Source organism: Pithys albifrons, chromosome 2 (assembly GCF_047495875.1).
Source record: "Pithys albifrons albifrons isolate INPA30051 chromosome 2, PitAlb_v1, whole genome shotgun sequence".
Lineage (NCBI taxonomy): Eukaryota > Metazoa > Chordata > Aves > Passeriformes > Thamnophilidae > Pithys > Pithys albifrons.
Genome location: NC_092459.1, coordinates 39,438,023 through 39,460,795, shown reverse-complemented (window position 1 = coordinate 39,460,795; position 22,773 = coordinate 39,438,023). Strand labels below are relative to the sequence as shown.

At 38.5% G+C, this 22,773-nt stretch overlaps 1 long non-coding RNA gene across 2 annotated transcripts in view; it reads right to left on the bottom strand.

The window, feature by feature from the left end:
• The window catches only part of LOC139668791 (uncharacterized), a 208,455-nt gene that overhangs the window by 30,668 nt on the left and 155,014 nt on the right, over positions 1–22,773 (bottom strand). For both annotated transcript variants that reach the window (XR_011697124.1, XR_011697125.1), the window contains exon 5: positions 6,837–6,918. This is a non-coding gene — a long non-coding RNA (uncharacterized lncRNA). The remainder of the gene's footprint in view (positions 1–6,836; positions 6,919–22,773) is intronic.

Genomic DNA, 22,773 nt, shown 5'->3' with positions numbered 1-22,773 from the left:
AAGTATTGCCTGTTTATGTCCTATATTGCCCTAGCTAAATCCCTTCCTTTCCATTCCTTTCCCTTCCTTTTCCATTCCTTCCTTTCCTTACATTCAGTTGCCACTGTTTCATGTTTAACTGCAATAAATATATATATATAAACATATATTTTACTTTAATGAAGAAGTTAGCACACAAACACCCTAATATTCTAACACTTACCTATAACACCATGTAATTGCATTATACAATGTACCCTATAAAACAGTCCAGTTGCTCTTCACTGTATAGTTCAGCTCTTACCTGTTGTGTTTTGTTCAGTTTGATACGATAGTGCAGAATAATAAGAGCATTAAAATTGCATGAATGCAGTATTGGAAAAATATTTGGAAAAATGCTGCTGGTCAAGCACTAATGAAAAATGAATGCATTTCCTCACCAAATTTGGACTGCCATTTTAAAGGCAGTCATCTAAAACCAGCCAGTATTTAGAAATGCATGACTACGATGTTTATCCATGAAGAAAACAGTTTTTCTTTATAATTCCAAAGAACCATATGTCTCTTTTAGTAGATCATACCAGTTTCTTTTGTGGAGTCTAATAAGGGTCATTAAACACCAATGGGTCTCTGAGTCCTTCTTCAGAGTCAATGACATTGCAGGCTTCACCAGGGATCTCATTTTCCTTCTGTACAAGATCTTCAGGGCAAGGGAGGTAAATGAACTATGAAAAACATAATCACTGCTTTTACTGTTGTTTTTTTTCATCATAAAAATTCCATTTATTTAAATTCCATTGAAAAGCACATTTGCCTGCTGAAACCATAAATATATACTTTTGGTCATAATTTTTCATTTTGTAAAGCAGTTTTATCATTCTTTTTGGGTAAAAAAATAAAAATTCTCCATAATAATTATTACACAAACTTTTTATATAAACTTCAGGACAAAGCAAGTGGTTCACAAAGTAAATTCCTCCAGAACAGTTTCTCAGAGAGAACAGGAAAATATTTCTCAAGCATGTGAGGGGATTAGCAGTCTAACATTCAGTTTCAGAAGTGACTTGAGCACCAAGGTTCAGGTTTTCAAAAGTACCTTGGCCTTTAACTCACATTTTAATTTAAGAGAGTTAGACCCTCAAAACCTATGAGGATCTCAAATTCAGGATGAAAAGCCTTAGTGATAGTCAAGGGGATTTGAGTTATCAAAGGCCAGATTTTTTAAAAAGTATTTGAGGAACTTAGGGGCTAAGATAGGTGCCTAGCTGATTTTTTTTCAAAGTAGAGTGAAGAAGGGTTAAGTCCCTAACACTCAGTGAGATTAGTGTGTTCTTAGAAAGTGCTAAGTACACCTCTGGATCTAAATACCTTTAAAAAACCTTTTCTTGAACTGGTTTTGAAAGTGGGCTTTATTATCTGAATGCAATGATTTGTCCTATGCTTAGTTCTTGGCCTCACAAAGATTGCCATAGATGTGCTTTACCCAAATAATTTTGCACCATAATCTTGATGGAAATGGGCAGAATTAGATAACAAAATCTTATTTTAACAAAATTTAAGTGGTATTTGGACCCATAAATTCATAAAAGGCTGAGAAAATAACAGACAGTTTTGCTCCACTGTGATCATACTTGGGAGAGCTCTGTTAGACCCTGAGGATCTTTAGTTTCAGGAATTCACCCCGTATGTGCTAATCAGCCCACAGCACAAGCATGTATGTATGAAGTCATACTGTTAGCAGTGCTAGAGTTTGACAATATGAATTACTAACTCACTTTCACCATATTTGTCACAGTAGGGAAGAAGACGAGGAGTAGAATGTACAAGGAATTTCAACATGACACAAATTTAGCAAGACACACTTGGATTTTGATTTCTGAGGAAGCAGAATTTCTTTCTGGTTGCATTATATCATAATTATCTGCAGCTCTATTTTTTAGCCTCAGCTACTTTATTACTTGTTTTTATGATTTACTAATATAATTATCTTATCTAAACATTAATTTCCCTGTAACAGGTCTCAGTATTCAGCCTTTAAAATGAATTAACTCTCTAGAACTGAAAATGTTAGTTCCTTCCTAAGTCATGTTTGATTTTTCCTGTACTGTCTGGCTTCTGAACACAGCGGTTGATGCTATGCTTTGTCAAGAGATGCTGAGATATAAAGAACAACAGGTTACCTTATAATCTCTTCTTGTTAATGCTTGTTCTGAAGAGCACCTGCTGTCTTTAAAAGGGATTTGAGTGACCCAAGATTAAGAAGTCTCCCTACAACAATTACTGTTCTTATCACTGAAGAATACTCATACCAATGTGACATCTTGATGGTTTCAAATCCACAGACAGAGATAAGAGTCAAAGATCTACACAGTATGCAATTATAAGATGACATCAAATCAGTCCAATATAATTCCATTTTGGAGAAGAGTAACGCTATCAAACTAATTGATTTCTGCTTGAAAAGTAACTATTAGGACTGAATACCTTCTGATTTAATTTAAAAAATTTTTAAAGTGCAATGGTGCCTACAGTATTTCTAATCCTCTTTCTAGATCATCTTTTTTGGGCAAATAACAAGGGGCACAGGGAAGCTAAATGAATCCCACATCCTAACACTGGGAATGATGCAGATAAGATATTAAAACTCAAGAGTACTATCATCTGTATGCCTTGCTACCTCTTTGGTTTAAAAGATACAAAAGTATCTTTAAAAGATTTAAAAGATACAAAACTGGTCTTATGAAGTCAAGTTTATGATATAAGTAATGAATCTTCTGCCACAAGACATGTATGTCCCTTACCCCTCAAACCCTTTACTTATAAAAGCCTCTTTAACCACTGAGCTCCTATTGCCATCACCTGCATTGGCAACATTTATCCAAAGCCAGTTCTTCATTATCAAAATCTTTAATATTTTGAAAATTTATATGGAGGGATGAATATTTTTTTAAAAAATTGTGTCCATTGAATCTGTTCATCTTTTCTTCTTTCCAACACTCCAGATACAAATAAAGGACATGAATTATAATTTTGTTTCTCCTCCTCTCCCTCCCTCAACTCAGGATCCTTCAGAAGATGTCTTTGAGAAATAGATAAAAAAAATCAAACCTAAATATCAAATAGTACTCTTTCATATTAACTAACCTGCTGAGAACCTTCCTTTCTCCAGTCTGAGGGGTTGTTGAAGTCTCCAGATGGCCAGTCTGCTAGGTTAGAGCAGTAATGTCTTCACTATCTAATTCATTTACATAGTATATGAACCAAAATGGAATTAACCTAGTTTTGTTTCCAAGTGAAGAAAAAACAACTAGTGGAACTCACAGACTGGTTAGAATCAGAAATTAATTATTTCAAATCAGATGCAAATGACAGGTTTGCCAGAAGAAATAAGTAACACAAGGCAACAGTGATAAAGAGTAATTGAAGACTGGCATCCTGGATACTACGTGATGGACAGCCAAGATGGCAGTCTGCTACAGCTGAAGAAAGTTTCTGTTGTCCCTAGTCAAGAAAGCAAATTATCTGATGTCAATTCACTTTTGCTTGGCTCTGATTAGGATACCTCCAATGGAAAAGAATACAGTTCACTGCTCATAAGCTCTGCTTATAAATGCAGTATAATATTTTTCCATTTTGTGCTAATAACAAAGTTTGAATGACAATCTCAATATAACTTCAGAGCACATTATGCACAGCTGTCTTCTTGACTACAGAACACCTGAAATCCATTGATTATATCCATAGTGGGGGGGGGGGGGGGGGAAAGGAAAAAAAGTACAAACAGCAACCAAATTAATTAGTAAGCCACAGCATGCTGCCAAAAGCAAGGATGGATAAACATTAACTTTATTGAGGTCTATGCATCTAACATCTCAATTAATATATTTCTCAGCACCACAGAAATTGTGTCAGCTACATTGTGGACCCCAGTGGTATATAGTGATCTTTACTAAAATACACAGATACAAGGAGGTAGACTTCTGTTTGTCTGGATTGGACACAGAAATCCAGACTCTTCCAGTGATCCACAGATCAGTTATTATACAAGTCCCACCAGCTCCTTCACAGCCTGCTCAGTGTTGTGTCACTGCAGTTAAGAAGCCTTTAATCTTCAGGTTGACATAGATGCAATGAGTATACAGACTAAAATTTCATACACAATTTGGCTGAAAGTTAATTACTGCCTGTTATTCTATCTGCTTTCCTCCAAGTAGAAGAATGTGGCAACAAAATCAAATGCACTGCCTTTACTGCCTCATGCTCTGTGCTATGAAATGCAGCTGTGAAAAACAGACTGTACAAAAATAAAGCAATTTCTCCGTTTCAAGAGTATAAACAATTTTCAGATAGTCTTTAAATGCCCCTGGTCAAGACATATCCCTCAAGATATATGCTTAATTCACTCCAGATTAAAATTCTGTTCTTTAGGTTCCAATCTGAGGATGTTTTTACAATTGTTTCCAATGAAATGTGCATTTTCAGATCTCAGTAACAGTCTTTAAAATGGAGTTTTGTGATACTAAAAATGAGACCCCTAAAAGCAATTAGCATACAAAGCTTTATGTGTGTGTACCTCCTGAAATCCAGTGGGACTGTTCAGATTGTACAAAAGTGAGTAACATGAATCAGCCTTTGTGGGACTAGGGACTTCAGTGTTACTATCACTAATACAATTAAAATATACTATTTAAAATTCAAACAAGCATAAAGATTAGTCTAAGTGAAAACTGTTGTTCACTAATTATAATAGCTCAAAACAGAAGGATGAAAATTTGACAAAGGAACCAGAAAAAACAGCAGCAAAATCAAAACATGTGAGCATGTATGCAGCATAGTTTACCACAGGGAAAAAAAAAAAAAAGAACTAAAAATAAGCAAGGAGATAACATGTTTCAAAATTCAATCATCAAGATGCAATTATGAATTAATAAGAAAAATTATATCTTCCAAAAGTAATATTCACTACATACAAGATATTTGAGCCAGATTCATACATACATTTTTAAAAATGGCAAAAAACAGTTTTCAAAAAAAAAAAAAAGCCTTTATGTAATCAGATACTGGTATAAGAAATCCTCTTAATGAAACAGTTGCACTGTCATCTGTCACAATATCCTTTGATGACAAATTATGCTTCAAGGTGACAGGCAAGTCAGTTCAGATTTTTATTCTGAATTTTCCCGTAGGAATTCATACCTTTCTCTCTCTTCTGACTGTATCTAAAGCCTCATGAGTTGGAAGTCTGTGAAGTAAACTCATGCCTTCCAACTTCTTTCCAATGTAATACTTTTCTGGTTGATGTAGCTATTTACTGGACACTGATTTAACTACTTCCATACATGTATTCATTTATTTCAGTTTGCAAAAGGATGAATATTTTGACACAATTTTTCAAGAAATTGTTTCTCTCTTAGAACACTTTTTTTCATGTTCTAAATCCCACAGCAATGGTTTTCAGCATTTCTCATCATGCATTCATATTCACCACCATGTCATTAAAAAAAAAAAAAAGAAAAAGCACAAACAAGCAAACAAAACCTACAGATCATTTAAACTATAGCTTTTGCAGGAGATTTCATTTATTTCCAGATAATCCAGTCACAATTCCTCCACACTGTACACTTGAAAACTATTTTGCATGTCTATGCTATTTTCCTCTCAGTTGTAGTTCTATATCTCTGACCAAATCAACTAAAATTAAAAAAAAAAAAAAAACAAAAACAAAACCACAAATTTCGAAGGGTGTTGAATTATAAAATAAACTCATTTGTGCATTACAGGAAACATTCAATGAGAGTTTCCTTTAAACATCAGCCTCTCCTTTTTCAGTCTTAAAAAATATCTTTGGAATCAAGTTTGCAGTTAGATGAGTTAGTTACACACACTTTTGACATTAAACTAGTAACAATTGTGCAGCCTATCTCACCATTTTTTAAGTAACTTACAAATTTAAGAAAAGTCAGATTCCCAGAAAGCAAACAGAAGGAAACAAGAACATAATCATACTGCTGTGTAAGTCCATTGTGTGGCTTTATCACTAAAGCTACCTGTAATTCTCACCTCTCTGTCTCAGGAAGAACAGATTGAGGAGACACTGGAAGTGCTAGAGCTCTCAATCTGAGCACTGTTTCTGAGCCAGGGTCACTTTGGAATAGCTCTGATCTTTAGAGCTCTGGCAGAGACACTACTGAGCCATGAGAATCCTGGGTCTGACCCAGCATGGCAGCTTCCACAGGTTTTGTTAATGAAGCTGGTCTTCAGAAATGACGAGAAGTAGCTTCTTTTTCATTTATCACATTGCATCCTCACGTGCATTCAGCTTTATTTTTGAGGCAATGGCCAGCTGTGGCCAAGTGGGCCCCTGGCTATTCTAAATTATATCAGGGCTGAGAACACTGTAAATCAGGCAGGAAACTTTAATGCCACCTTTGGCCACAATGACCATCAATCCTTTATCCCCATTAGTCACAACTGGAATCTGGCCCAAGTGACTGTAGTCTTAAGCAAGACATCATCTCTGACAGCCAGTTTCTCTGACTTAAACTACTCCAGTGACAAAACAGCTCTCCTCTCCCACAAACCTGTGGCAGTAAGAAAAAGCAGTGAGAAATAGGATGTTTTCCATGAAAGAGAATTTATATGCAAAAAACTGTGCTTCTGCTACAACCAGCAGTTTACAGTAGAATATTTTTAGGATACAGATAATTCTGGCTTAGTTCCACAAAATGAACAGTAGAGCTGCCTCAATTTAATTACCACCCCATGAAGAAATGTGACAGCCCCAATGCAGTGCTTAGTAAGCATTTTACCTCAGACAGCTTGAAGATGTATTGTAGCACTGAAATTACAATACATACCGTGACTTGTTCTGTCATCCTACTTTGGGAATGCAGCATTGCTTGTCTCTATAATGAGCTGTCTGATATTCACCCACTTCACCTGTAGCAAACAGGAGTAAAACGTAAGTAACCATAAGTTGGCATATTAGTCGAATGTAAGCTAAAATATTCATTTTTGGCAGAAGATTTCAGATTCTTCTAACTATCTAGACATGTGTAATACATAATTTACTTATACTTACATTTTGAAAACATTTTGAATGTTCTAAAATTTTAATTATTAAAATCTAGGAAAAAGAGGAAAAAAAAAACAAAAGAGCAAACATCCCAGAGACTCCATTTCCTATTTTGTCATCTACCACTTCTGCTTACAAGGTTCCTGGAAAATATTTTAGGGACATACTTATTACTATGTCTAAAACACAATAAAATATATAACTTAAGGACATGTCTGTTCTTCCTAATAAGAAAATTAACTCTGCAAGAAAAGAATTTCTTCACTTAGTTCAAAAACCAAAGAAGAAAAACAATATATTAAGAAAATACAATAAGACACTTTATAAAGCCTATACTAATGCTGTTTGCAATTTTTTAGAATAATAATATTTATGCTTAAAAATATATGCTAGCCTACACTTCTACAAGTATAATGAAATCATGTAACTTTATTAAAAACCAAAACAAATGATCCAGCTTGTTTCCAGCAAAAGAAAGACTGAAGTTTATTTATTCATATGAAGTCTTATAGGGAATATTGAAAAACTTTTTTTTTTTAATTATGTCTTTACATCAGAAATGGACTGGGCCACCCTTCCTCTGGCCAAGAAATTTTTAGGAAGTGTGTGGAAGAGCAGTTAAGCCCAGGTTAAATTTTAAAACTATTCACAGGAACTATTCATATCTTTAAGACTGTTCCTCTAGAGCACCCACAGAACTAGTGAATTTTCATTGACTTAATCACAGGCTTAACAGCACTGTGAGTTGTGTCATAGACTGCATAAAGCTTAATGCCATCTCAGAAGCCATGAATTGTGGAATGAAGAAAATAATACCTCATATTAGCCATAGTAATAGCATAAAAAAAACAACCAATGAACCAACAATCAAACAACAACAGAAAACCCCAAGCAACACACCTCTAAAATAGACTTTGTATAAATAAGTAAAGAAAAAGAAATGAGACAATTTCTCTGTTTCTCTTTTGGATTCTAAGAAAAAGTCATTGCAACAAAGACTTAGAGGTAAAAAAGGATACTACCAGTGCCTATGAATTTAGGAAATCATTTGGAAGTCAACATAAAATTTAGGATTGAAATATCTTTATAACCTGCAAAATAACAAGAATTCATTGTGTGATATGCCCATTTATTCTCAGCCTTCCTTTTTCTGTTTACTGTACCTATGTTTGTTTAACTCAGCACTCTGTTCTCTGTGATGGCCTCTGAACAAGTCAACAGATACTCAAAAGCAAATGTGCAGGTCATACATCAGAAAATTTTTTTTGCATTGTATACTTAGGTGTTTCTGATGACCAAGTCCTTCCTAAGAATCTAAAAGCCAAAAGATCATGAATCCTAAAATGTTGAACTGAAACAAGAGAAGCTAGATTACACAAAAAAAATCTGATATGCAAAGGGTCAGAAGAAAATATGATCCAATTCATAGATTTTAAAGTTCAAACATACTTGAGAAAGATCAATTGTTACATGATTTTTTTTTGTTTGTTTCTTTTTAAAAATCCACTGGAAACCTCTGCAAGATAGAATATAGTTTGAATTTACCAGATGTTGGGTTCTCTTACAAATCCTGTGCAAAATTATTTGGCTCTTGGCCATTATTTTGAGTATGCATTGTATCTCAAACCTTATCCTTTTTCTCTTACACAATATATCTCTCTTCATTTCTTTTAAAAATAGAAATGTTCCATCATCTTTCTTCAGGCTGACAGGGTTACAGAAAACAGAAGCACCTAAAGATTTAGAAAGCACTTCCCAGTCAGTATAACTTGAAAGCAAGAGTTTTCATTCTCAAACAGGCATGATGTAAAAAACCAAAAAACCCCAATACTCTCAACAAAAATGAAAAATTGTAGATAGTTCTTACAGGCTCTTATTCTACAATGGAGAAAATACCCACCTTCTAACCAGGCTTCTTTGTAAAGAATATTTTCCTTTTATATAGAGATAAAAAGCAAAGCTTTCAGGTCAGAGGCTATAGTGGAAAAAAACCTGATGTCTCCCCTGCTTTGATGTTACAAGTAGTCCCTCATTGCAGAAGTGTATTAGAGCTATTGGTAAACTGATCCAGCATATTTAATAACCAGTTTCAGTATGGGTGGTATATGGATTATTCCATACATAACACAGCAAGCAGTCATGCACATTGCAAACAATACACAGACCTTTATTTTAACATGTTAACATTACTTTAAAGCACGGCATAGCTAAAAGGTAATTTGTGATTTATAGATCCCATAGGAAGACCTCTCCTTATAAATGTATCTGAAACAACTACAGACAGCAAACCAGGAAAAAGTGTTTCTCTCTCAGTGACATGTAGCACACATAATGGGGTTTGTACTTATGAAAACAGCAAATTTCAATCTGTGAGTACTAAACATAACAGTGATGATAAATAATATTTAGTGTCTCAGTTGTTTTTGAAACTGAGGGACTGCAGATAGGAGTAACCAGGCCAAAACAACGTTGTATGGTGGAGCTCTCTTTCACAAATTCCTGGGAGCTGAAAAACCTAATGCACCAGCTTGCATTGATCCTAGTGCACCAACACACCTAATGGACCAATTTACTCCAACTCACCTTTTGGAACAGTATATCTCAAAATTCAGAATATGGCAGAATGACATCAATAAAGACTACCTTAAAAATCAATCAAAAATATTAAATAAACTTTTTGTATTATGTAGCATCAAGCTGCACAACAGTAAGAGATACCTGTAGAGAAAAAAATACTGAACCATTTTTAACTAACTTTTTTTTGGTACCTTTGTAAATTGAAACTTGCTAGGAGTACTAATCCTCAAAAAAAAAAACCTGTTTATTCTCTTAAAGTACTTGATGTCATCCTCTAACAGAGCAGTACACACAATGAAATATAATTTCTGATTGAGTTTTCTATAACTTGGAAAATTACGTTGGTTTGGATATTAGTAAAATACTGAGTGACAGAACTGGTTATGCAAATATTAAAATTAAATTAATACTATTTAGATACCCTGTAGTTTGAGCATTTCTTAGTAGACAAAGAGATTGTTCACCAAAATCTCTCAAAAATGCCAGGTAGTCAGAAAGTCAAAATTCAACTACCCTACATTTGGACCACAGGCAGATAAACCCTGGCAACTTTTCTTGTGCCTCCAGGAACTTCTGTCACAGCTCCAGATTTCAGCCAGAAATGGGCCCAAGAACAGTTACAAAGGTTTGTGAAGGACTTGCAGTACAGAGTTTCTGCAAGAAATATGGAAAGGATTCAAAAGAAATAGAAAAACAGTAGAAATAGTGGGAGTGGGAAAGTGAAAAGAATCATGAGTTCAGGGGAAGGCTAAGAAAAAGGGAATAAAAAAAGACATATGAGGAGTAAGGAGAAAGGAGAAAAAACTACAAGAAATAAAAAATGGGGAACTTTAAATAGAGAGGAACAAGGGAAATACCAGTTTTACTAAATGTTTCCTGGTACAGCAGCAAAGAAACAAATCATTCTCCCTATAGGTTCAGATACCTGCCACAAAAAGTCCAGGAGGAGTTTTTGAGCTTGATTATTCTTAACAGATTTCCAAATTACATTTTTAGCTTTGTAAGTTTTATTTATAAATATGTTTAAGATTAATGACTCACTGGAAATATTGGAGAGCACAATGTCCTAAATAAGAGCAGCTTTTCTACACTTGGTTTCCAAGTTTGAACTGATATTTCTTCACGGAAATATCACCCTGTCCCTCTGCTGGAAGTTACACTTCTAAAAGCAGAGCTGTGTGAAGGGAGCCTATGATCTGTTCCTCCAGCTGTAAACCTGTTGTACCTTCCGAGGTAGTATAAACTCTTCATTGCATAGACATAAACAGGTGCTCTAAAGATAACGAGTGCAGCAGAAAAGGCTCACAAGCCTCACTACAATAGCATCAAGAGCAGAGTTGTAACCCAGCATCCAAACCCACAGCAGCTATATTCATCAGGGGATGTCCCAAGGTGCCTCACAGCTCTTAACAAGTAAAAATAAGAAAAAATGCAGACTTACTTTTTCAATAGAAGGTGACGCACAAAACTACATTTTGTTTCTCTCAAATGACTGAAAGTTCCAATGATGGACCATGTCCTTTTTATTGTTTCAACATGTGTTTGGGAAATCTCCAGATTTTTCTAGATGTTTCCAGGCTACCTCCTTAGTAATGCAATCAAGAAGCACTTAAACCCTCTCTGTTCTGATCTGCCGTTTTTGCATCCTGCATCCACACCAATTTCTGCCTTACTTCTGAGGTATCTGCACACTGGCAGGTGGGTTCCCCAATCCCTTCTCTTTTGATGTCAGTGTAACTCTGCTCTATCTAGGCTGTGATGCTTTTTAGATTTATTTTCTCTCCTTTCTTTTGGAGAGGCTGTTGGTGGATCCCATTCTAGCTCCCCAAAGAAGATCAGAAGGAGCAGATGTGGATTTCCAGGTGGGATGTAAGCAGGGTGATTTTTATGAGCAACTGAAAGCAATGTAGGTGGAGTCATAGGGATCCCCAGCAGGCTGCTGTGCTTGCTCACTTAACACTTCTTTATTCCTCTTGTTTATTCTTCAGCAATGAGCCACTGGGAACAATGACCTGTTCAGACAAAAAAATACAAAAAACCCCCAAACAAACAAACAATACAAAACAAACAACAAACAAACAAACAAAACCCCCCAACCAATGAACCAACCAATCAACCAAAAAAGGGAAACCCACTCAACACCACAAGAAAAAGCTCTACAGCTAACAACAAATAGTGATGAGAGTTTCCTTTAGAAAACTATGTGACTTATAAACACTATACTACTCTCTACCAAAAACAAAGTCACTAGTGAGAAAGAAACTGTTTTTCTTAAAAGACAACGTCAGGGGATACAAAAGGGCATACATCATTTCCCTCTGAAATTGTATGATAAAATGACAGCAAAAATCAGCTTAGAAGCAACACATAACTAGCCGCCTGTGCCTCCTGCTCTCTTCCTTCCAAGACTAAATGGATCCGTGTCTCTCTTTTGTCACATTGTTGTAACTTTCATTCAGTCTCCACACTTCACCTTGACCGCATCTGAACAGTGACAATATGTTTCTTGTTCTTCACACTTTCCCCAGCAAGGATCACTGACAGCCTCTTACTTTGTATTTTCTCTGCTTTAGAGGCAGTACTTTTTTTTTCCCCTGTTTTTCCCTTCAGCCATCATCATTGTTATTTGGAGAGAATTTGGTTCAATTTCCATTTTAAACATGAAATGTTTGAATTAGCTCATAATGTCTTGCAGCTTGCAGAGGAAAGAACTGGTCTTTAAAAAGGAAAAAAAATTTTTGCAAAATAAAAAATGAAAAGCTGCAGAATACTCTTAAATCATTTTATACTGCACCAAAAACTTGAAAATAATGAGAGCTCTTCAATTTGAAATGATTGGGGTTCTAGGAATATGAATCAGAGAGAGCTGTAAAATTATTAGAACACTACAACATCTTTCATAAGCATTTCAATTCAGAGGTGATCAAAGATTCTGGACTTGCAGAGCAATTTACTCGGCATTTGCAGGAAAACCTTACTCTTTCAAACTGAAGCACTCTTAACAATATGAAGAACTCCAATAATTTTAAAGTGATGTATACCATACATGCCTAGAAATCCAATTTAGGTTTTAAATAAAAACATTATAACTTCAGAAGCCTGAAGAGCCCACCCACAACATAACAGCAATCTAGCCTTTGCAATTCACATGCCAATTCAGCCTAGCCCTTAAATCTTCCATGCTAGAATTTTCTGCCATGAGGAATTGCTGAAAACACTAGAGAGACGTATTCTTTTCTTTTTATGCTTGCCTTCTGGTTATCCATGAATTTTTTCCTAAACTCAGTGAAATTCTGGGCAGCCTTAGTTTGAAAGCTGATTTGTAAGGTGTGAATGATACTTTTAAATACTCTAGATTATAAACAGAAGACAATGTTAAAGCTAAGATGTAACATGTTCCCAACCAAAACTTTAATTTAGATGAGTTTAAGTTTGTAAATAATATGTGTATATATTTTTTTATTTTAATTTTTTTGTTAAATTTAGCTGAGCTTACGTTTGTAAATAGCTATTCCTAATGGAAGTATAGAGTACACTGAGTTCTAAAATAATATTCACATAACAGGAAAATAAAACTAAATCTAATTTAAAAAATTAGATCTCAACTATACACAAAATAATTATCATGAAAAGTCCCCTGAGAAAAACAGGCCTTGTATTGATCCAGCAGATCCTTCCACACAAATCATCCAGATATGTAAGACATATTCTTGTCACCAAAAAACTTGTGAAGCCTCTCAGTTTTGCATAGCAGGCAACCACCTTTCCAATCCTACTGGCCAAAGCAGAAACCCTTCCTGTAGCCCAGAAGTCTTGTGACTGGTCACATAAGAGCTACAGCCTAGAGAAACTTGAGGGTTTTTCCTTATTGACACAGAAGCAGGACTGTGTGAGACAAATATGAGGTAGCCAGTGATATTTCAGATAGGATGAGGTCTTGACATTCAGTTCTGAAAGTATCTCATTCTGTTCTAACAAGGTGTTATAAAGACATCAACACAAATCTGAATAGACCATGACAATGCTGGTGCAAGGGAAACAAGCAGGTGGAGGGAATCAATCCGACAAGGTGACCACAAATGTTTTCCTCAGGCTTTAAATTCACACAGAAGTTGTTTTATTTCATGCAAGTGATGCAGTGATGAATGGAAAACAGTATAATCAACTTTTGTCACAAATGGTAAGACTTGCTGCTATAAATTTAGATTTTACCACCTGTAAGTAGCTTCTTCAATGTACAGCATACTAAAATACTTTTAACTGGTAAGGACCTTCTGGAAGTCATTGGTACAATCCCTGATTCAACAGAGAACCAGTACAGATCAGGTTGCTTGGGATTTTATACAGCCAAGATCTAAATATCTGCAAGAATATAGTTTTATAAATCGGTAATACCCCTTCATTTTCTTCATCTTTTAAATTACAGTGTTCTAAAATTAGGAAATTTTAAATTTTCTCACTGAAAAGTTGATAGTCAGGCTTGTTTCTAAGGATAGGACATATCTATGAAATATTAATGTCGTATAAACCAATGGAGATGCCCTTGAATGTTTTTAGTACTAATACTAGTACTAGTTCATGTGATCTATGATAAGAATTCTGTTCTGTTCCCCATGGGTTATAGCTTAGCATCAAGACTTAGTGGATGTGTGACTTAGAGTGAATTTAGTGGAGACTATGATGTCTATAAACTCATTAAAAAATGTCACAAAAAAAGGAAAGTATTAGTAGATTTCTACCTTAAACTATGCCAGGCTCATTGTAAGACAGCAAAAGTGCTTACAAGTATCCATCATAATGTTCTCAGGATTATAAAATTAATTTAGCTCCTTGTGGTGCAGACTGACAGAATGCATTTTAAAGAATGCATTCCTCTTTTCTTGAAAATAGAAAAGAACACTAAACCTCTTCATAATCTTTTAAATAATGAAACCTGAAGGATCTATAACTGGACAAATTTGTGACAAAGCTTGAGGACCTAGCCACAACTGTTAGACACAAAATTGAATATTTCAGTTGCATCTTAATAATTTTTTACCGGATTTGACTTTCCTTTCCTGTATTTGCTTTGTATGAATATTGAAAGCAATCTTGTTTTGGAAATGCTAGAAACTGAACAGAAGTCATGGCTTCAAATGGGAAACTAACTAAATGTTCACTATTAAATGCAGACGCATTCAGAAAAAGATGAGACATTACCAATGAACAAACATCTTCCAATGCCACTATTCTTCATAATTTTAACTGCAGTCTTAAATGACATTTAAATGTATTTCATGTATATAATTTAATCTTCTCCGGGGACACCCCCTTGTTGTGGGGGAGAAGCTTGCGTGCCCTCATGAGGTTGAGAGCTATGCTGGAGGTGGTTTGTGCCGCCGGTAGGGTTCCCATGCCAGACAGGTCTCAGCTGAAGGGTCAGAAAAAGTGTGTCCACGGGCAGGATGGGCTTGCTAGCTGTCTGGCAACCATCCTAGGAGAAGGACAACTCCAACCCCAAACTTGGGCAGATGGAGCTCGTTTAGCCCTGTAAGGCCATCCATCTAAGAGAAGGATACTCTAACCAAACCTACATCCTGAGGTATTCGCTGTCACCGTCCAAGCTCGCTAGGCCAAGGCAGATGAACCTTAGGAGCAAAGGGTGGGGCCAGTTTTGCGCACGCTGTGCCTCACCTAAAAAATCCATTGCACAGGCTCGAAGGGTTCACCCACATTGCAAAGCCCTGTAGCCACAGGTGAGGGTCGAAAACAGCAGGTGATAGGAAGCAGCTGGAAGCCGCAGACCCAACCCTGCATGCAGGCGGTTCAGGATATGGGTCATTAGAGACTTGACCCCAGAGATGACAGTCTCTTGCGGCAGCATCCTGAATGACCAAGCAGCCTTTTCTAGGGACAGCACTGCTTGCTCCACACGGAGAGGGGCCTAGCAAAGGTGGCCTAAACAAAGCTCATCTCCACACCCGGTTGGATAACCGCGGCCAACCGGCATCTTCCATGCGGTCAAACAAAAACAAAGAGATTTCAAAGGCATACACCTGCCTGCAGAGGTGTGCTCAAACTAACACTCGCATGTTGGAACATCAGAACCATGCTTGATACTGGGGATAGTGGATGTCCTGAGCGTCGTTCTGCTCTAATTGCCCACGAACTGTCACGACTCAACATTGACATTGCTCTCTCAGTGAAGTTCGTCTTCATGAGGAAGGCAGCCTTAAAGAACATGGTGCTGGCTACACACTCTACTGGTCAGGCAAACCCAAAACCAAAGACACCTTTCAGGAGTTGGCTTCATGATTAAAAACTCCATTGCCTCCAAACTTGAAAATCTGCAGACAGGTCATTCCAATCGCATTATGTCCTTACGCCTCCCTCTACACAACAAGCAACATGTTGTTCTTTTTAGCGTATATGCCCCAACTCTCCAAGCTGACCCAGCGGAAAAAGACAAATTCTACACAGACCTGCGCCGCCTCACCCAAAATGTTCCTGCAGATGATAAGATCATAATCCTTGGTGACTTCAACGCCAGAGTAGGTAAGAATTCTGAAGCCTGGAAAGGAGTCCTGGTCAAGAATGGCGTTGGAAACTGCAACAACAACTAATGCCTCCTGCTAGAGTTTTGCGCAGAACGGCAGCTCACCATCACCAACACTGTCTTTCAACAGAAAGACAGCCTGAAGACAACCTGGATGCATCCTCAATTCAAGCACTGGCACCTCACTGACTATATCTTAGTACAACAGAGAAATGTCAGCGATGTCCATCATACTCGAGTGATGCCAAGTGCAGAATGTCAAACAGACCACCGCCTTGTGCGCTGCAAACTTAACCTCCACTTCAAGCCCAAACCTAAGAGAGGTGGCATTCCAAGGAGGAGGCTCCAAGTCAGCAATCTTCAAACAGCCACAGTGAGAGAAAGCTTCCAGGTAAACCTTCAAACTAGACTTAAAGATAATCCCATAGATCCTTCTCCTGAAGACCTTTGGCAACATATTAAAAGTTGCATCCTGCAGTCCTCTGAAGAGTCCCTCGGGTTCTCCTCCAAGAAAAACAAAGACTGGTTTGATGAGAACAACCAAGAGATCCAGGAATTGCTGAAGAAGAGAACTGCTCACCAAGCACACCTTGCTCAGCCATCCTGCCATATAAAAAAAGCCGCCTTTCGTCTTGCATGCAGTAAGCTCCAACAGAAACTTCGAGACATCGAGAACAAATGGTGGCTCGACCTAGCAGAAAAGACACAACTATGCGCAGATTTGGGTGACCAAAGAGGATTCTATGAGGCCCTGAAAGCAGTGTACGGACCCACACACCAGGTTCAAAGCCCCTACTCAGTGCAGATGGTCAACTGCTTCTAACAGATAAAACCTCCATCCTGAACCGATGGTCTGAGCACTTTCAGACTCTCTTCAGTGCCAGCCGTGTAGTCCAAGGCTCAGCAATTCAGCACATTACACAACAACCAGTGAAACATGAATTGGATGCAGCCCCTACTATGGGAGAGATACTCAAGGCCATACAACAGGTGAAAACTGGCAAGGCAGCTAGGGTTGATGGAATTCCACCTGAAATCTGGAAGCATGGAGGTCAAGCACTCCATGCCAAATTCCACGAGCTTGTTGTGCGTTGCTGGGAACAAGGGGAACTACTACCAGATCTCCGTGATGCAGTCATCATCACCCTGTACAAGAAGGAAGGAGAAAAATCAGACTGCTCAAATTACTGAGGTATTACTTTGCTCTCCATTGCTGGTAAAATCCTTGCAAGAATACTTCTGAACAGATTAGTACCCACTATTGCAGAAGATCTTCTACCTGATAAGCCAGTGTGGTTTCAGAGCCAATAGGAGCACCACAGACATGGTGTTTGTTCTCAGACAACTACAAGAGAAGTGTAGGGAACAGAACAAAGGTCTCTATGTAACCTTCGTTGATCTCACCAAAGCTTTCGACACTGTGAGCAGAAAAGGCCTGTGGCAGATCTTGGAACGTTTAGGATGACCGCCCAAGTTCCTCAAAATGAACATCCTGCTACATGAGGATCAGCGTGGACAAGTCAGATATGGTGATGCACTCTCTGAGCCCTTTCCAATAACCAATGGTGTGAAACAAGGTTGCGTTCTTGCACCAACTCTATTCACAATCTTCTGCAGCATGATGCTCCAAAGAGCCACAGCAGACCTTGATGAAGAAAACGGCATCTACATCCGATATCGTACCGATGGAAGCCTCTTCAACCTAAGGCGACTGAAGGCCCACACCAAGACCCTGAATCACCTTGTCCGTGAGCTGCTTTTTGCTGATGATGCCGCCCTCGTTGCTCACACAGAAGCAGCTCTGCAGCGCTTAACATCCTGCTTTGCAGAGGCTGCTGAGCTTTTTGGGCTGGAAGTCAGCCTGAAGACGGAAGTTCTCTACCAACCTGCACCTCAAGAAGTCTTCCATCGTCCTCACATCACCATAGGCAATTCAGAGCTTAAGTCAGTCCAGCAGTTCACCTATCTGGGAAGTATCATTTCCTCAGATGGTAAGATTGACAAAGAGATAGACAACAGGCTAGCAAAGGCATACAAAGCCTTCGGAAAACTCCATAAAAGAGTCTGGTCCAATAAACACCTGAAGAAAAGTACAAAGATTAGTGTCTACAGAGCCATTGTACTGTCTACTCTTTTATATGGGTCTGAATCCTGGGTCATCTACCACCACCACCTGCGGCTTCTCGAATGCTTCTATCAGCGCTGCCTCCGTTCAATCCTAAACATCCACTGGTCTGATTACGTGACCAACGTGTCTGTTCTTGAACAGGCAGGGGTCAACAGTATCGAGGCCATGCTGATGAGAACGCAGCTGCGGTAGGCAGGGCACGTCTCCAGGATGGAGGATCACCGCCTTCCGAAGATTGTGCTCTATGGTGAACTCGCCACCGGCTGCCGCAAGAGAGGAGCCCCGAAGAAGAGATGCAAGGTCTCCCTGAAACAACACCTCAGCCTTGGCCATATTGACTGCCACCAATGGTCCACTCTGGCCTCCAATCGGGATTCATGGAGACACACCATTCACGACGCTGCTGCTTCCTTTGAGAATGCACGGAGAGTCAGTCTTGAGGAGAAAAGACAACGCAGAAAGAACCGTTCCTTGCCAATGTCACCTAGGGAGACGTTCCGCTGTGCCTTTTGTGACCGGACCTGCCTATCCCGTATCGGCCTTTTTAGCCACCAGCATGCTTGCAGCAAGCGTGGGTAGTGCCCTTCCCAAATCTTCATTCGCGAAGCCTAGCCATGATGATGATGATGATATAATTTAATTCAGGAAAAAACCTCTAACTTGCCATAGCATTTAACTTGGATGCTTACCTATCAAAATAAACAGTATGGGAGGGAGATGTGTTCCTATCTTCAATTAAGCTGATTTTTGGCACTGTTCTGTAAGACAACATTGTTCAAATAAAAGAGAAACAGTTAATGTTATTACAAATATTTTGTGTAGTAACCAGATGATTCCTATTATTTTTGAGCCAAAATGTTGAAAAGTTCATGACATGAAAAAAGTCTAGAAGTCTTATTGTATAGATAACATTTCAGCTTCCTCAGTTTTGAAGATCATTGTTCTGCTTTGAATAGTTTAATCAGGCAATTAATAATTCCTTTATGCACAAAGAATCTATGTGAAATCAGCTGCCTTCAGCCCTTCCAGAAGCCTCAGGCCAGGAAGGGAAAAAGCAAATAATGTCAGGGAAATTATCTAAGCTCAATAAGCTCTACTAATAACTTCATAGATTTCCCTTTAGGATTCACCTTTTAATATGTTTTAAAAGCCAACCTGTCTAATGTCCTAAAGTGCAAAACATGGGAACATATTTTTTAAAATCCTTTTTTTCACTACTATTTTGAGATGACTTTGAGTGGAAAAGAACAGTCTTCTAAGTCAAAAACAGCAGCTCTCAGTTGGTTTTGCTTTAGTGTTCTCATTTTAAAAGTGCTCATTTTCTGTTGGATTTGGGGTTTTTTTTCCACTGCCTATTAAACACAATGGAAGCATACTCTGTTTACACACTCCCATAATGCAAGAATTCTGAAAGGATTTCACTGAAGTTTCACAAATAAATTCTTTGCAAAGATCATACATGAATAGTTACAGTTTCAGCCCAAAGGCTGAGGGTTTCACACAGTTATGAATGTATGGCAACAGGAGGTTATGACACAAATGCTTCTGGGAATTCAACCATGGGGGACTTCATCAGGTGTTAGTAGTAAAAGATGTGCTACATAGTTGCTTAATAGTACGCATAGGATATTTGTCCCAGTTGAGCAGGAGGGACCAGCTAACCCTGTGTGGGGGTGATCAAAAGCTGTGTATTCTACCCACTCTATTCATTCCCTAAGGACAATGGGCCATTAGCAGCAGCTGCCCAGGGAGCCATTATCACCTTCACACCCAGCCTGAGGGGGGGGGGGGGGGGGCGGAGCTGCTCATGGGCCATCAACAGCTCAACACCCCCTGGCTCCCAGAGTTAATCACCCATTGTGTGAGTCCCCGCCCAGGGGGAGGGACTGGGTGCTCCCTGAGGGTACATAAGTGGTGGGTAAGAAGACCTCAGGAACTTCTCATCAGGTCCAGAGGAGCAGCAGGACCTTGACAGGAGGAGATCACCGCTCTCACCCAGACCACAGCCCTCGCCTGCACCAACAGGTTTTTCTTTTCCTTTTGCTCTGGACTTGGGGGAACCACAGGGGTCTCAGCACAAGGGCAAACAAACCCCCTTGGGTTTGTGCCCCAGGACACTGGGTTATACTGCTGGGCTTTTGTGAGTTTAAAGCAATTTCCCTTTTGTGTCAGTGTTGTTATTGTAATATTATTATTAAATTTTAGCTCTGACTTATAATCTCTCTTGTGGTGAGTTCATTTCCCCTGCTGGTTCACCTTTAAACCAGCACAATATTTTATTTGTTGTAAGAGAAGTCAAGCCCTGCTTGTAGGGCACTTTCTCCAAAATAAAATCACATTCTCCCAACTTTTTCCCTATTTCTTCCCACTTGCTCTTAAAAACAAAAAACCAAAACAAAAGCAAAACAAAACCAGAACAACAACAACAAAAAAAACCCTAACAACTCTTTATAACTCTTCCGGATAGATAAAGTTGGAAAAAACTGCCAAATGCCAAATTATGAATCTTTAGGACGAAGGTGGGCATTGCTCCAAAGGTGAATAAGGAATAAGGATATGGAAATTTTCTTCCCTGATTTACTCTTTTTGAAGTTTAGTTCTTTTTCTTCACCTTCTCCACTCTCATTCTTTTGCCCAGTTCTCTTTATTTTTCAGTGGTTTTAAAGGTAGGAAGAAAAGATCAAAGACTGAGGCAGAGGGGAAAAAAAGAAAAAGAGATTTTCTGAAAATATTGAAGAAAAAACCAAAAACTAAAATAAGGCTGTGTATTCACAATGAAGTAATTATATGAGTTTTCCCTCAGTAAATAAGTATCCCTTAAGATATGAGTAATGAAAATGGGTTTCTATCTAAGTGGAGAATTGTGGTTTTGTGGGACCACCTGGAGAGAACAGTTCAGAATGGGAGATGAACTGAAAAGGGTTCTTCACATATCTGCTCTTCTCATTGCAGAGGCTCTTGAATGCTTCCTCCACTCTTACCTACTAGAGCTACACTGGAAAACTGCTGCCTCTGGGAGTATCCCCTGCTGTATAAAGGCGTCAGCATAAGCCAAGGCTTAGTGTGCTAAGTCGTTTTACCTCTTTAAGGACTAAGTTCCTTTCAAGTGTATAATAATTCTCCATTCATGACAGAGTAAGAGAAATTAGTTTAGATTTTAAAAAATCAAGTTTTGTTGAATCTGGTCTCAGTATGTTTGCACAACTTAGTTTTGAAGAATCTTTAACTAGGAAAAAAAGTTAATATTTCTCCTTTGTAGTAGATTATTCCCTCAACAGTTGCTAAATTGTACGATAAACTGGATACTAAATGGAGTGAGGGACATTGCAAACTCACTTCCAGCACATGATTTTAAGGTACTCTGAGATCTTGGAGGGTATAATGCTGCCAGATTTTACTTAATTTTCTCCTCCACCAGACCCTCCACCTTGTACAAATGTGGAAAGAAACATTCCAGAGATGGGAAAAAAGGTACAGAAGACCTTGTGTCCTGAAATGCCTGAACCTCCCCTGTGTCATAATGGGTGATCTGAAGTCAGTGCAAACCAGTATTGCAGCTCATTAACTTGCATGCTGCTGGGGTGCCTGGGCAGCCAGAAGCCCTCTCCAGGACACCAACAGCTCCTGTGATCATGCTGACACATTCAAATTGTGGGGACTAATCCAAGGCAAGTATGACTCAATTTTGTTTGGCTTTGAAGGTCATCACAGACCATAAACAAACCCAAGAATAACCCAGAGGTTGCAACTTTTCTGCTGCAACCACAAGACCCCCACGGTCTGAGAGACATGGAATGAGAAATGTTGGAAGGAACTCCTTCAAAGGCAAAGGCTGAGGGCTTCCGAAGTTCTTTCAGCTGTTCTTGTAACAGTCGATAGAGCCATTTCAAACAAGTTTTACCTAGCCAGCAACATTTGCAAAAATATTTCATTTTCTCCTTGATAAAACAAGCAATAAAAGTTTAAGGTACACATTAGAATGTGGGGGCTTGGCAGATTTTTTTTTTAGGTCCCACTCTCTCTGCTACTGTGTCTCGCTGTCCTTCTCTAATCAAAGAATTATAGAACCATAGAATGGTTTGGATTGGAAGGGACCTTAAAAATCATCTCCTTCCAACCCCTCTGTAATGGCCAGGGACACCTTCCATTTAGACCAGGTTGCTCAAAGCCCTGTGCAGCCTGGACTGCAACACTTCCAGGGATGGGATGTCCACAACATCTCTGAACAATCTGTTCCAATGTCTCATCACCCTCCCAGTAAAGAATTTCTTCCTAATATCTAATCTAAACCCATCCTCTTTCAGGTTCAAGCCATTATCCCTTGTTCCATCACCACGTGCCCTTGTAAAAAAGTCCCTCTCCAGTTTCCTTATAGGCACTGGAAGGTGCTGTACGGTCTCTCGGTGCCGAAAGCCCTAGATGAAGAGATCTGGCCACTATTCCGGCAGCACAAAATAATTTATCGCGGAGGAGGTTTGT